Source organism: Rhinatrema bivittatum, unplaced genomic scaffold (genome assembly GCF_901001135.1).
Source record: "Rhinatrema bivittatum unplaced genomic scaffold, aRhiBiv1.1, whole genome shotgun sequence".
Classification (NCBI taxonomy): Eukaryota; Metazoa; Chordata; class Amphibia; order Gymnophiona; family Rhinatrematidae; genus Rhinatrema; species Rhinatrema bivittatum.
This window is the reverse complement of record NW_021821124.1, coordinates 1,161-16,358: the sequence shown is the minus strand read 5'-3', so window position 1 is coordinate 16,358 and position 15,198 is coordinate 1,161. Positions and strand designations below refer to the sequence as shown.

The window sequence follows — 15,198 nt, the reverse complement described above, 5'->3', positions numbered from 1 at the left end:
CTGCCGGAAAACCATGCAACTCCGGGTATCATGCAACTCCCACTGTTAGAACAGTCCTGCATTTCTAACCATTAATCCTAATTGGAACTTACTTCTTACATGATAATTTCCTTTCTCACAGGACAAGTAGGATGGTAGTCCTCACATATAGGTGACGTCAGTGGATGGAGCCCTGTTACGGAAACCTTTTCTGTCAAAGTTTCTATAAAGCTTTGACTGACACTGGCACACTGAGTGCACTGAATATGCTCAGCCTGCAATTATCCCTGTGACCACAGGTGTCTCCCCTCAGTCTTTTTTTTACGCTCTGCAAGTAAGCATAGCGGTTAGGAGCTCTGTCTTAAACTTTTACTTCACAAACGCTTTTTCCCTGCACAGGTATCCCTTCGCGTACATTTAATCGATGCTCGGTGAGTACTATGCCTGTTTTTCGGTTGGCTCCTGTCACCTCACTACGGTTTTCCCAGGCCTACCAACTGAATTGCGGTCTTCCCTCTCCCTATGTTTTCATAGTTAGCCCCGCATAGCCTGTGAGTATCCTCCTGTGACCCTACAACACACGCACTCTTGGCTAGGTAGATTGGCAATTATCAAAATGAACATCTTACCCCGTTTTTTTATACTTTTTCACCACCATCCCCATTTATATACCTTCCTTTCTTCTCAAAAAGTGGCAGCAAATGATATGCGGTTTTATTTGGCGCAAACGACCCCCTCGAATAGCCAGTACTACCCTGTATCTCCCCAAAAACAGAGGTGGTCTACAATTACCAAATCTAGCATGGTATTTTAGTGCAGAACAGCCAAGGGCACTGGTAGTGCTACACCGAACAGCAGAGATACCACAATGGGTCATGTTGGAGCAGGCCCTGTTAGGAGAGCTACCGATATCAGCAATATCATGGCAACCGCAATCTACCTGGGTCCTATTGGTTATCCAACAAGCTCCCTGGGCACCACCCTTAGAATGTGGCGTCAATGAAAAGAGCTCTTAGTAGGTAAGGAACTATACTCGAACATGACCCACTTATTTACTAATAGTCTTACCACATTCCCATCATAATAAAGTCTCACTGGCATGGAAAGCGGCAGGAATTATTAAGTGGGAAAATGTGCAATCACAGGGAACTCTTATGACCAGTGCGCAGCTTCAAAGTCACTACCCCTTAGACGCAGTAGATTTTTTACTACACGCTAAACTCCACCACTTTACGCACAAAGCATTACGCAGTGGCACCTTGCGGTTGACGGGTAATCTATTCGAGCATTATTGCAGAAATGCGTTAGTGTTACGTGGTGTGATTTCCAAAGTGTATACTCTTCTTAATGGTAAGAGGACAAGCTCATTAAGACATCGTGCCTTGTGGGAATCTGATTTCGACCACTTATTATCAGATACGGAGTGGAACTCCATATACCTAGCAGCTGGTAAATGTTCCATCTCCACTGGATTGCAGGAAAATTGCTATAAATTATTATATCGCTGGCACTATACGCCAGTTACTCTCCAAAACTTTTGTCCAGCAGTCTCACAGTACTGCTGGAGGGGATGTGGGAAAGTTGGTACATATTATCATATCTGTGGACATGCCCTAAGTTGGCTTGTTTCTGGCCATTGATTATAGATTGGATGTCCCGGATACTCCACTAGAGTTTAAACCTTGGCATGTATTACTGAGAGCACCTATACAGGGGCTGAATAAAGAGACAACGATTTGCATTACAAGTTTTTATTGCAGCTCGTACAGAATTAGCAGCACACTGCCCAGTTTAGCTAAAATACAAAACAGACTACATGCATGTTATCAACTAGGCCGCCTCGCAGCGGTTCACTGGATCGCCTGCCGGCTTTTCATAAGGTTTGGGATCCATATCTTCAGTGGTTGGAAGCTCAGCAATCGGCATAACTATATCCACATAGCATTCTCTGCATGTATTCAGGTCTTGGCGTATATTACCTGTGTGGGTGGCATTACCATATGTTTGGCCATGTACGTATGTTGGATAACTTTTATATTCTTTCCATATAAGCAGAATGCTCCCTTTATGCAATTGATTAGCATGATATTGTAAATCTCCATTCCTTTCCTATGTATTTCTCTTTCTTTTCTGTTGTATACCTGGTAGCTGGGGGGGGAGAGGACTGGGGAATGTACTATCATAATTATCATAAAACCTTAGCTACGGATGCTAGTTCATTGGTGACAATTGTGTATTCCATTATGTGTATTGAATTGTAATGTTACTGTTATGAACCTCATTTGTTATCATTGTCAATAAAAATGTTTAAACAAAAAAAAAAAAAAAAAGAAATGGGCCATTGAATCAGTACTGTAGAGGTTACTTGGGTAAATCAATCAGGAGCCTGAGGTTGGGTTTGTTTTTGTTTTTTTTTATATTCCAACTTTCAGCACTTCAAAGTGGATGACATTCAGGTACTGTAGTTATTTCTCTATTCATAGTGGGCTCACAATCTGACCCTGAGGCCACAAGGAGTGGTGCCAGTGGGATTTAAACCCTGGCTTCCAGCCCACTGCTTTAACCAATAGTCTTTTACAGCAGTGAGCAGAGGCATTTCAGGGATGGAGCTGAGGCAGAGCTGGAAGGCGGAAGTCAGCAGAATTTTCAAATATCCCTCAGATACAGCCCAAAAGTCGAGCCACACACTTGGAAAATTATTCTTGGTGATGAGCAGGATTTGTAATTGTTAGTATTATTTGCCTGGTATATTGAGAGAATGTTTTTTTTATTCAGATGATCTTCAGCCGGTCAGCAGGCAGCAGTATAAGAGCGCAGTGTTCCACTGGCACCAGGAGCTGGAGCTGAGGGGATGAATCCCAGGACCCATGTCTTCACCCTGCTGCTAAGGCTCTGAGAGAGAGAGGCTGTAACACTGGGAGAGAGATGCTCGTTTCAGCAGACATTGCACTGCTGCTGAGGATCTGTTAAGGGACAGAACGGGCTGAGAGGATGACAGTTAGAATTAGCAGAAAGAGAGAGAGACCTGTTTCAGCTGGGAAGTACAGCTGTGGGTTGACAGGAAAAGGTTGCACAGGACCCTCCTATCTGACTGGGAAGGATGCAGCATTTCACTCTGCAGACAAACTTAAGTACCAGCAGTTACTGTCCTTTTTCTTTTTTCCTCTTTGCTGTTTCCAGTTTTTCAAGCCTTTTGAGTTAACTGTAAATCCTTTTCTTGTATATAATAACAAACATTCATTTATTAGCATTGTTTCTGTGAAGGATTAGTGACTGGTGAGTTAGTACTGGGTGTCAGCAGGGTCCTGCACCAAGTCTCTCACAGTTTTTTCAGGTTTTTGTGTCAGGTAGAGCTGCAGTGACCAACCAGCATCTGAATCAATGAGGTCTTCTGACCACAGATTGTGCTAATAAATAAACATTTGACTGCTATTTAGTGATTCCTCAGTTGTTTTTATTTATTGTTTTGTCTTTTCTGGTGCCTTTTCTAAGGTCTAAGCTCCTCCCAGAGGAGGACCTAGTTTAGGGTAGTGAGTGGACTAAACCATTTGCTATGGCTCACTGGAGTAACTATAGAGGGCAGACAGTTCCCTGTGCTCTGAGGGACTTCTCGTCTCTGAGAAATCACTGATTAGCACTGTGAAGTCCCTGAATACCAACAAAATGTTTCATTTATATTTATAAACTAATAGGTCCATGCAGCGGTGCCGAGAGCAGGAAGTTAGCTGGACTTACCCAGGTACGAGTTCCCGCTGGATAGATCCAAAGACAGTGGAGTAAGTTTATCTAGCTAACTTCAGGGCTGCTACCCAACTAAACATAAGCCCCACACCCGGTCATCTCTCTTTTTATCCAGGTAAAGTTAACCATTCATTGGCCCACAATTTTAACACTTTGCAGTTTGTCCTGCTAAATTCCAAACTCAGCTGGACAAATCCGCTGATCAAGGACCTTTAAAGGTATTCCAGGGCACAAAGTGATGTTTGCAAAGGCTCCTTACCTTTCTGTCTTCACTGCAATCACACCACACACACACGGGATACGGGATGGCAAGGGAAAATCTAATGCACCGGTGCAGAAGTTGGCAGGACGAGGCAGAACCAGGAAAGAGAAAGAAAGGAGACGTGTGAGCATTTCATGATGTCCCTACTTTCCATCTGCGGTACAGGCATTGATCTTGGTTATCACAAAGTTAATTGTGTCCATTTCTGTATACAAGGTAAGGGGCAAATTTTCAGAAGAGCTGCTGAGTGGCCACAAGCGTTAATTACGTTTATTGGATACATTGTCAATCACAGCATGGGCGGCTGGAAATGTTCCCAAATTTAGCTTAGCTGGTTCAGCACTGAGCAGCTTCCTGAAAACTTACCCTGAGCAGCTCCAGAGAATCTACCTTCATTGAAGGACCTTGCCCCCCTTAATCTAAAAAAATATCCACCTGTCCCGTGACCCCAGAGCTTACTCCAGCCCCAGAGCCCTCCCTTACCATGACCCCTGACCTCACCCCCCCTCCCCTGACCCGAGCTTACTCCAGCCCCAGAGCCCACCCTTTACCATGACCCCTGACCTCACCCCCCTCCCGACCCAGAGGCCCACCCTTATGATCCCTGAGCTCACTAACCCCTCTTCTCCAGTCTTTGACTGCATGTCCCCATCTCCCTCCCCTGGGGCTCGACATACACTGTGGTTATTACCCATGACCTGCCAGTGATAGAGCACAAACCTTGGCCATCGTGCATCCCCCAGCAGGTAATTCCTTCCCACAGAGCAATTTCACTGCTCCATCTTACAAGAATGTCCCTCCATGCGGACTGTGCACCCTCACAATCAATCGGGCCACACTGCCAGTGAGAGGATGATGCTTCTAGTTTGTAAAGTGCATAATACTTTACATCTAAGGCCAGCAAGGTTAGATAATGTGTCTGAACTTAAAAATAAATGGAATAACATCAGTTATTCTCTCTCTGCTCCTGGAGCTAGATAAATAACATAAGAAATGCCATTCTGGATCAGACCAAAGGTCCATCAATCCCAGCATCCTGTCTGCGAGAGTGGCCAATCCAGGTCAGGCAGAATCCCAAAGAATGGCTTGGTCACCCTCATGAAATTTCATCTGCCATTTAGATGCATTATTAATACATATTTATCAATAATGTCTCTATTTACCTTCCTCTCTCTCACCACCTGGAAGGGGCAGGGATTGATAGGGGAGAAGAAGATAAAGGTAAGCCCAGGAAACTCGGAGGGCATTTGTTTTACTAGAAATGTAATTAAATTCACTTCCTTCCCCGCCGATGGCTGGTCCTTCTATTCAGTTAACAAATAGTGTTACTTTATTAGGAGTCAAGTTTGATAACTCATTAAGTTTTGCTCCTCACTTCTCTTCTAGCACAAAGATTTGTTTTTATTTTCTTAGGCTAATTTGCAGGTTATCATGGCCACGTATCATGACCTCTCTTACTTCCTGATGAGGCCTGCAAGGTTTAAGTTCATCTCAGCTGGCATTACTGATGAGCCTGCAAGGTTTTTAAGTTCATCTCAGCTGGCATTACTTCCAGTTCTCTCTCCTAGAGAAATTTGTCTGGAGCATGCAAGAGAGAGGGGGTTTTCCTATTTAGCTGCATATTTTGGAATACTCTTCCTCTGTCTTTACACAGTGAGAAAGAATTCAGGATTTTTAGGAAAAGCCTCAAAACTTGGCTCTTTGAAAGAGGCGGTGAAGTTTAATTTCACTCAGATTATTTTTATTTTGCTCTGGAGATTGTGAGTTTTGTTCATTTCTCTGTTACTGATTTCCTGTTGGATTGTTTGTCATGTTTTCTTTTTAATTATGATGATTGATTAGCTTGATTAATCACAAAAGGAAATCAATGCAGTGTACAAAGAATAAAATAAACAGAATTCCCTGCTATAAATAAATGGTCGTAATGAATGCATCCTGTTAAAACTAGTAACAAAGATATAACCAGGGCTGACAAAGAAGAGAGAAATCCTATAGGGCTGCATCAAGGGACCGTGAGGGCTGTCTGCATGCTGAAGCACTTCCTGCAACCTGCGTGTTTAGCATGAAACACTAACATCTTCTCTAGAAAGCCCCAGAGTTGACCTTGAACTACTTTTTTTTTTTAAATTTTGGACAAGACAGGCAAACTTGATAGGACAATACTTTTCAGGAATATTTGGGAGAAGATGGGTAATTTTTAAAAACCGGACAGACTGTAGCTGTAACTTACCGGGGTTCTGAAATGGGATTGATGGTGGGAAAAGGGAAAAGGGAAGGGTGACAAGGATGGAAGGGGCAAGGGAGTGGGAGGTTGGGGGAGGGGGGAAGGTGAGGGGACACATTCATACACATTCATGCACATTCACACGGGGATGGAGGATGGGGGCAGGGGAGGGAGTTACAGGGGTAGGAATAGGGTAAGGGGAGAACAAGGTCTGGGGAGGGGAGGGGAAGGGAAGCAGTCACTCAAGGGGGGGGAGAGGGAGGGGGAGGGGGTATAGTCATTCGGTCCTCTTCATGCTCGCTTTTTTTCTTTATCTGTTAAAGAAAGGTTCAGACTTTAAAATGTGTAAGACTGAACGCACATCACCATTATATACAGGGAGGATAATAATGAAAGCCATGTCCGGGGGTAAAGCGCTCTTTTATCCACAGAAATGGGCTGTTTGATTATTGTCTATCCTCTACACAAGTAAAAATAGGAGCATATATCAAGGCATGGGCTTTTCCCCATGTAGTTTTGTAAATATTTCTGGTTTGGGGTTAGGACAGGGGGAAAAGTATATGCAGAGTTTTCCTTTAACAACCTGCCCTCACCAAAAGCAGGCATGGGTATTTTTGGGGGGCAATAAACAAAGCAAATCTAGATGTGTACTTTTGCATTCATTATCACAGTAAACCTCCAGGTTAAAATTCACATGGGATTGGCCAGACCTTGCATACTTTGATTATTTAGGTCAAGGCTGTGAAACATCCAGACCCAGATGAGACCCACAGCTCAGTCCCAGGCAGCCACTGCCAGAGCCCCAAACCAGAGGTTCATGGAGGGAGCTTTTGCTCCGTGTATCTGACCCCCCCCCCAATAATCAAATGTTCACTGCAGGAGCGAGCATGATCTGCTGCCACAGCTTTGGTTCATCTCCCCACCTTGTCCTTGAATTAAATAGTCATAAGGACTGGAGAGTGGCACAAGAGCTCCTGCCTCATCTTTGGCTCCTTCCTGCAGCCTCCCACCCCAAAAATTAAATGTTCACAGGGGAAACAGAGCAAGAGCTGCTGCTTCTTCTGGCTCCTTCCCAGCCACCCGGAATTAAATATTCATAGCAGGAATGAAGAGCACACATCACATCTCTTCCTTTACCTCCCTGGAATAAATATTCATAGCAGAAGTAAAGCAAAAGCTGCATCAGCTGACACTTGGAGGTTAAACCCTTGCTCACTTGCTTGGATCTTGAAGGTCCTAGCAAGCACTGCAGAGGCCTTGCCTGCTCCTGCACTTGTGCCTCTCTCCTGACAACCTCCACCCACAACTGGGTTCCCTTGGATTTGCGACAAGTACCCTACCACCTGCTCCTTCATGAAGGTTTTCTGAGGACATTGTGACTCCCTAAACCTGGGGTTTCACAGAATCCAGACAAATAAGGACTGTACATCCAGAAAATACAAGAATCACTGAAAAACTCACTTACCTAGGATCCACAGTGCTAATAGACAGAGCTTGTTATGAAGCAGAACAGTGAACCCAAAGGATTTTAAATAAACTGCATTACAAGCAGGGGAAGAGAAAGGAATTTCACAGTAACTCCAACTGGTTTTTAAGTGAATGTTTTTGCAGAGTTGAATGCTGCACCTGTCTCAGGCTGGGAGGGTGCTGATAAGATCAGACTGTACAACTGGCTGCACTTCCTTAGCTTTACAAACTCTCCGTCTGTCCCTATTAACCCACAGCTCTGTCTCCCTCAGGGACCCTCAGCAGCAATGACTCTAATGGTAATAAAAAGGGAATTTTACATGAGAGGGAAATAGTATTAACCACTAAAACTGTTTTGCTAAAAGCAGAAGAGAGGGAAGGGGAAAGGGGAAGCATAAACAAGACAGAGAAAGGAGAGGAAAATTAGAGAACAGCAAAGGCAAGTGGGCAGAGAGGAAAGAGCAAAGGAGAAAAAGTAAGATGGAAGGGGGAGAGTAGGAGATAAGGCAGAAGATTGATGAGAGAGGGAGGAGGGGAGATATGGAGGGAGGAGGGGAGAGGAGGGAGAGCAGAGGGAGCATTGAAAGGAGGGGTGGGAGGAGTTACAATATTCAGTTGCAGGTAGAGTTGAGTTCTGCTCTGCAATCCTCCTCCCCTTTCTCCTCTCGCTTGTAGTTCATTTCCATGTTGAGTCAATGTTCCTTCCCTTTCTCCTCTTGCTTGTGGTTTACTTCCAGAAGCTTCAGATCCTTTGGTCTCTTGCTATCCAGAGCCACAATCAGCAGAAATGCTCACTGCTTACTGCCATCCTTTGCATAATAGACACCCTGGCAGCTTTGCCTTTTATTATGTCACCTCCTGTCATCATAACATCACAAGAGGGTGGGAGAGACCATGTGAGGCTGATGGTGAGGGGAGAGGAGATGTGATAGAGGAGGAGCAACTGAATTCAGTTCAATACAAATTAATTAAAATAATCTGAATATAATAAAGAGGAAAGTTGCCCCATGCCTGCATCACCAGCGTGCAACCTGAACTCCGCCCCTCCCTCGTAGTCTCCAGCTCTGTCTGTATGGAACTTGATTCCTCCCCTCTCATTTTGCACTCTCAAGCTCCTCCCCCTCACGCTCTGCTCTCCAGTTCTGCCCCTCTCTCTCTCATGCTCTGCTCTCCAGCTCTACCCCTCTCTCTCTCATGCTGTGCTCTCCAACTCTGCCCCCTCTCTTTCACACTGCTCTCCAGCTCTGCCCCTCTCTTCTCTTAGGCTGTGCTCTCCAGCTCTGCATTAACCCCTTACTCGCCCACCTGCCTGCCCCAAAGAGACATATTGGTGGCAATGGACAGCACAATCTTCCCACTCCCGTCCCCTAGATCTCCTCACTCACTGACTCTTATCGGACAAACAGGATGAGGAGGAGGACTGAGGCCTTGCAGATCTTCAGTGCATTCCCCTCTCTCCTCCTCTGAGACCTGAATGGTGCAGTTTGACCCCCTTGGTTCAAAGCAGGATGCCAGGCAGCAGAGCATAAAGGAGGAGGGAGGATGTATGACTAACACTGCAGAGTCACTGTCCTATTCCTCTTCCTGGTTTGCCGATAGTACCCTCTGAGTGAGGGGGTCCATGGACATGGGGAAGTCTTGTAGAGTGTTAACCTGAGATTGTGGGCTGGAGGGAAGAGAACAAACTGATTGGGGAGTGAACCAAGAGAAATGGGGGAGTGAACTGGGGATGAGATTAGTGAAGGCTTTGTGTGGTGGAAGAAGGGGAAGCTAATGTATCAGGGTGAGTGAGGGGTTTGGGAGGAGTGAATAAACCATGGAGGGTATCAGGGTAAGTGAGGGGCAAATAATTTGAGTGACCAAGGGGTTTATGGGGGGGGGGGGGAGCCAGGGTGAGTGAGGGGATTAGTTGGTGGGAAGAAGTAAAGGAGAGAGGGTGAGGGGGTTAAAGGGGCTTTGGAAAGGGATCAGGGGGAAGAGCAAGTGAAAAAATGGAGTGAAACGGGCTTTGGAAGGGAGGATAGAAAAAAGAGAGGATGGGGGTGTGATTCTGCTACCAGACATCTTAATTACACACTTCCTACACGTCACAGTATTTCCCCATTGGATTGGTTTTACTGCTAGTAGAATGGATGATCCATGAAATGTCTGTCTCTCGCCCCTGATCCTCTCTGTGCTGCATTTTTTTTCTCTTTTCCTGTCTGAGCTCAGCCTCTCCCTGACTGTAACTCCCATGTCTGCACAGCCCAGGCTCTCTGCTCACAAGACAATGCAGTGATGGTGTCAGCGAGAGGAAAGCAGAAATCTGATCTTGTTAGCAGGACCTGAACTTTCTGATTAATCGTGGCGCAGTCAGACATTAAACTGAGGGGGGATCAGTCTACAGCACTCCTAGATGTACACAGCTCTCCAGCCCATCTCAGTCCTGTAATTTGCTGTCAGATTAAAGAAAAAAATATCGCTGGAAAACTGAAGAATCGCTGGCCTGGAGGATTGTTTTACTTCCTAAATATTTTATAATATCCTTATAAATAAATCTTCCAGAGCTTCTCCACATCCCTGCATCATATGAATTTAGTCTCTTGTGAGTGCCTCTCTCCTAACAATCTCCCACCCACACCGGATTTCCAGTTACCTATGGACAAGTTAGGGATGTGAATCGTTTTAGGACGATTAAAATTATCGTCCGATAATTGTTAATATCGTCTTAAAACCGTTATGGAACACAATACAATACAGATTCTAACGATTTATCGTTATAAATCGTTAGAATCGTGAGCCGGCACACTAAAACCCCCTAAAACCCACCCCCGACCCCTTTAAATTAAACCCCCCCCCCTCCCGAACCCCCCCCCAATAACTTAATAACCTGCGGGTCCAGCGGCGGTCCGGAACGGCAGCGGTCCGGAACGGGCTCCTGCTCTGAATCTTGTCGTCTTCAGCCGGCGCCATTTTCCAAAATGGCGCCGAAAAATGGCGGCGGCCATAGACGAAAAAGATTGGACGGCAGGAGGTCCTTCCGGACCCCCGCTGGACTTTTGGCAAGTCTCGTGGGGGTCAGGAGGCCCCCCACAAGCTGGCCAAAGTTCCTGGAGGTCCAGCGGGGGTCAGGGAGCGATTTCCCGCCGCGAATCGTTTTCGTACGGAAAATGGCGCCGGCCATACGCGTATGGCTGGCGCCATTTTCCGTACGGAAAATGGCGCCGGCAGGAGATCGACTGCAGGAGGTCGTTCAGCGAGGGTTCCGGCGCCTCGCTGAACGACCTCCTGCAGTCGATCTCCTGCCGGCGCCATTTTCCGTACGAAAACGATTCGCGGGGGAAATCGCTCCCTGACCCCCGCTGGACCTCCAGGAACTTTTGGCCAGCTCGGGGGGCCTCCTGACCCCCACGAGACTTGCCAAAAGTCCAGCGGGGGTCCGGAAGGACCTCCTGCCGTCCAATCTTTTTCGTCTATGGCCGCCGCCATTTTTCGGCGCCATTTTGGAAAATGGCGCCGGCTGAAGATGACAAGATTCAGAGCAGGAGCCCGTTCCGGACCGCTGCCGTTCCGGACCGCCGCTGGACCCGCAGGTTATTTAAGTTATTTGGGGGGGGGTTCGGGAGGGTGGGGGATTTAATTTAAAGGGTCGGGGTGGGTTTTAGGGGGTTTTAATGTGCCGGTTTTTTCGATTTTTCGATTTTTTCGATTTTTAACGATTTTTATTTTTCACGATTTTTCACGATATTTTACCCCCCAACGGCAACAATACGATTCCCTCCCCCTCCCAGCCGAAATCGATCGTTAAGACGATCGAGGACACGATTCACATCCCTAGGACAAGTAGCCTGTCCACAAACTATTTCCCACATCTGCTCACTTTGAGCCTCACACCATGACCACTTATCTAGACCAGACGTGGCCAACCTTTCACGCACCAAGACTCATGGAATCAGAATTTAGCAAAGGGGGTCCCACGAGTGCCCCTCATCCCTTCCAGTCTCTCTCTCCCAATCCCCCACCCTGTCCCTACCAGTCTCTCCCTCTCTCATATCCTAATCCCCCACCCTATCCCTACCAGTCTCTCACAATCCTCCCACCAGTCTCTTCCCAGTCCCCCCATCTCTCGCCCACGTCCTCTTCCCACCTCTCTCTCTCTGAACTTCCACCCTGTTCCTACAAGTCTCTCAATACCCCACCTTATTCCCACCAGTCTCCGCCAGTTTTCCCAGCCTGTTTCTTCCAGTCTCTCTCTTTCTACTCCCCACCATTCTCTCTCAATTGTCTCACACTGTCCCTACCAGACTCCCTCTGAATGCCCCCATCCTATCCTCACAAGTCTCTCTATCAGGCATCCAAAGATTCTCTCAATCCGTCTCTCTGCAGCCCAAGCATAGCTCCTCCAATCCACAATAATAATGACAGGGGCTCAGCCCTCAATCATTCTTTTTCTTCCTCTAACTTGACCCCTTCCTCTCTCCTTCCCCTCCCGTTCTCTCTTTGTCTCACTCTCCTACAGCATCCTCCCATTACCCTTGCTGGATCTCACACAAACTCTCCCTATACACCTCCTATACCCATCTTTCAAACCCTCCTCTTCCCAATCTCCCTCTGGCTCTCTCTCAATCATCCACCCCATTATACCTCTGGCTCTCATTCTCTCCCTCCCCTATCACTACTTCTGACTCTGTTACCCTCCCTCTTCCCCTTCAGTACCTATGACTTTGTCACCCATCCTCACTATCCCCCTCCCCCTGTCGCTTCTAGCTCTGTCACTCTCCCTCCTCCCAGACCTGGAGGAGATAATGGAGACAGCGAGGTATATAGAGGAGATCTTCAGGGACATCGTACAGCAATCGCACCTCCACTCAGTCAACCCTGTGCTGCCTTATCTTTATCGTTATTAACAATGTATGAATCGCTTGGTGCATAAGGCTGAGCGATTTAGAAAGATTTATACCTAATCGCATAAAAACACATATTGCAAACAGAAATTAAAGTATCAGAACAAATAATGCCTGCCCGATTAAGAGTCTTTCTATAAAGAATAAACAGCATAATTACAAAAATGCTAATCTGTACAGGTAAGTTTTTTTTTATCTCAGCCCTGAATTTCTGTGTCAGTCTCTAGCTGTAATGGGGAGAGAATTCCAAAAATTCAGGGACAACAATGAAAAAGATCTCTCCCGTGTCTCCTGCAGTTTGTGGGATGGAATTTCTAGCAGGCCCCGGCTGGGAGAACACACATTTCTAGTAGGCTTGTAAATTTTCAGTAATGCATTAGCCCAGGGAAAGGAGTGGAGCTGAAGAAGATTGTACACCATGACAGCAATCTTAAACTTCACCCGCCATTGAACTGGAAGCCAATGTAACTTAGCCAAAACAGATGTAATATGCTTGCGATTGTGTGTACCAGTAAAAGACGAGTTGTAGCATTTTGAAGACTGTGAAGGGCTTTTAGCATGTAGGCAGGAAGACCCAAATAGTCCAAAGGGTCTTCTGTGTAATTTTAAAAAGCTGGCCAGTTTCACGCTTCTAGTAAAACTACTATAACATTATTTAATAGCCTCATTCAACTACTTCTATATGGCTATGAGAGTGAAGTCTGGAATATATAGGAAGGGACAGAATGTCAATATAAATCCTGCACCTCCAGTTCTCTAACTCTGTGCATCTTCTGAAATTCCCCCAAACAATGGAGCTTGGATGTTTCCCTTACAGCTCAACATAGTAAAAGATATTTTCAAATTCTGGTGTCACTCACAGTAACAGCAGCACAAACACCTTCCACTGCCAGGCACATTGTGAACTAACACAAAACCCCGTGAAAAAAAACACTCAAAATATATACTGCAATCCCATCATAACATAACAGTAATAACATCAAGGACTCAAACAAAATAACCCTACCTGTGAAAAGCAAGGGTAAATATACACTGGGTCCTAGGATAACAATACACCCCTACTGAGGAAAACAAAACAAACCCAATTGCTCTAGATCCCTATACAGACACTACATGCTAGCAGAATCTCTCATCATGGTCACACACACAGAGCAGAAACAGACCCTCACCAAATACAGAATACAAAATAAAGGAGCACAAATTAGACAAAAACTGAAATGAAACTCCAAGAAGCCAGACTCTGTGTATTAATAATGGAAAACCAGAACCACCATTCCTCATAAAAAAATAAAATCAAGAAACATAAAGCATCAGTTATAATAGTAAAACCATACTAATCTACTAGATAAGGGAGCCCGGACCGACGTGCCGCAAATGCGCAGTAGAGAGCAGCTCTACCGCGCATGCGCGCACGTCGGCCAGGCGCAGTGTCCCAAAAAAAAAATGGTGCTGGCTCCTTAGGAGGAGGGCGGCGGTGGTGAGCAGAAGCGGCGGTGGGGTGGCGGCAACGAGCAGGAGCGGCAGCAACGAGCAAGAGTGGCGGCGGCAAGCAGGAGCGGGAGAAGCAGTAGCTCCGGCGATGCGCGCGCGAGCGAGGGAGGGAGGACGGACGGACACCCACCCCCTGTCTGCCGGTTGGGATGAGCTGAAAGGGGAGGGGATTGAGAGAGGGAGTGAGTGAGGGGAGGGAGGAGAGAGTGAGTGGGGGGGAGAGAGGGGGAGGTGGGGAGAGAGTGAGTGGGGGGGAGAGAGGAGTGGGGAGGGGGAGAGAGGAGGAGTGGAGGAGTGAGGTGGGAGGGGGGAGGAGAGAGTGAGGGGAGGGGAGGGAGGAGAGAGTGAGTGGAGGGGGAGAGAGTGAGGTGAGGGGAGGGAGAGAGTGAATGGAGGAGAGAGTGAGGGGAGGGGGGAGAGTGAGGTGGAGGGAGGGGGGAGGTGAGAGGGAGGGAGGAGAGAGAGAGGGAGGTGGGGGGAGGGGAGAGGGAGGGAGGAGAGAGAGAGTGAGGTGAGGGGAGGTGAGAGGGAGGGGGGAGGAGAGAGTGAGGTGGGGGGAGGAGAGAGTGAGGTGAGGGGAGGGGGAGGGAGACTAGAGGGGGGAGATGAGAGGGAAGGAGTGGAAAGGAAATGGACCAAAAAAAATTTAAATGTAGCCCGTTGTTACGGGCTTAAGGGCTAGTAAAAGAATATTTTAAAACTACTGATAAATAGAATTTCTATTAATTAAAATCATATACATTTTTTTCAATTTCAGACACCAATAAAATATTTCAAACAGCACATATATCAAATAAATCCAATAATTAAAACTAATAAGGATTTTAAAAAAGCCCCTGCTGTCCATACATGGGAGTCTTGATTTCCAGTCACCCTAATATTGTCGAGGTGAATTCTCTCTCTCACACATACTCACGTGTCCATTCTCTCTCACAATACATGTCACAACATACACATTCATGCTCTTATACCCACCATAACCTTCGCTCTCACAGACACTGACAACCTCTCAGGCTCTAAGACACTCTCTCCCTCCCACCACACCCCCCACACAAACTCTTACTCCCCTGGATTTTCTCAACACACTCATGCTCTCACTCTCACTGGCTCCCTCACATACACACACACACACACACCAGGCAATCTCCCAA

General features: G+C 46.6%; 1 long non-coding RNA gene across 1 annotated transcript; it reads right to left on the bottom strand.

The window, feature by feature from the left end:
- Positions 1–1,727: 1,727 nt before the first annotated feature.
- LOC115082473 lies at positions 1,728–6,343 on the bottom strand. Its single transcript, XR_003854177.1, has 3 exons — positions 6,213–6,343; positions 3,980–4,040; positions 1,728–1,958 (listed from the first exon to the last, which is right to left on the bottom strand). It is a non-coding gene; the product is annotated as an uncharacterized LOC115082473 (long non-coding RNA).
- Between the last annotated feature and the right edge of the window lie 8,855 nt (positions 6,344–15,198).